Below are 966 nucleotides of genomic sequence, written 5' to 3' on the forward strand. Positions count from 1 at the left end.
ATAGTATTGGAGTTAATAAGCCTAATTCTATTGATCAGTTGGCACTGCTTTTATAGCAGGCTAATAGAGTTGTTAGCTTATCTGGGGATTTCATAACCACCCTCCAACTACCTCTTTAATATGGCTAGGTTATACAATAGAGAGAATACAATTAGGAATACCTGGCTTAGAATCCTACCTCAGACACTGAAATGCTCTATATGATCTTGGGGAAATCACTTTATTTTAGTTTCTTCATCTATATTAGAAAGTAGTTATATTCAGTGTTCTGTAAGATCCCAGTCAGCTCTAAATCTACAACTTTGCTTTCAAGAAATGTAAGTATTATTTTCAAATACATACAGTAATACAAGTTAGTGAAAAAGACCAGTCTTTTTTTGGCTGAGGTTTTTGCATCATTCCTAGAAGTACTGCAATACTGGGTCAATGTATGGAGTGGACAGAGCAAGTACCTATTCCATCTCCCAGGGTCAAAAATCCATTTAATATGTTATCCTCAGATAGAGGACATTGTCAGATATTAAACTGATAAGAACAGATAATACACTTGATCTTAGTCAAAAGGCTGAGAAGCAATAATATATTCTTCACTTCAGTTCCCCTATAATTAGGCTATGGTCATTTCTAGACATAAGATGGGATCCAACATGTGAAAGATGCTCAGGAACATGCTTTCAGAAGAATGGAAAACTGGATGATAGGTGGATATGTGACCTAACACATGTCTGGGAGCAGCCTTTGTCCACTGAATGTGGAAACAGAACTGTGGAATTCTTTCAAATGAACAGGCTCAGAGACCTTACATTCCCACCTGGGCAAATGAAAGATTGCTTCACTTAGTTCACATGGTAAGGAAGAAAGAACCTATGAGATGCCTCCTTCTCCACTACTTCGCTCTTCCTTACCCTTCTAGGTGTCTATGTTCCACTATAAGTATTGAAGCCTATCCAGCAGTAAAGTCCTAAG

General features: G+C 37.6%; 1 non-coding gene across 1 annotated transcript; it reads right to left on the reverse strand.

The window, feature by feature from the left end:
• Window positions 1-385: 385 nt before the first annotated feature.
• Window positions 386-577, reverse strand: LOC127563695 (U2 spliceosomal RNA). The gene has a single exon (XR_007954130.1). It is a non-coding gene; the product is annotated as a U2 spliceosomal RNA (small nuclear RNA).
• Window positions 578-966: the final 389 nt, after the last annotated feature.

This window comes from Antechinus flavipes, chromosome 4 (genome assembly GCF_016432865.1).
Source record: "Antechinus flavipes isolate AdamAnt ecotype Samford, QLD, Australia chromosome 4, AdamAnt_v2, whole genome shotgun sequence".
Lineage (NCBI taxonomy): Eukaryota > Metazoa > Chordata > Mammalia > Dasyuromorphia > Dasyuridae > Antechinus > Antechinus flavipes.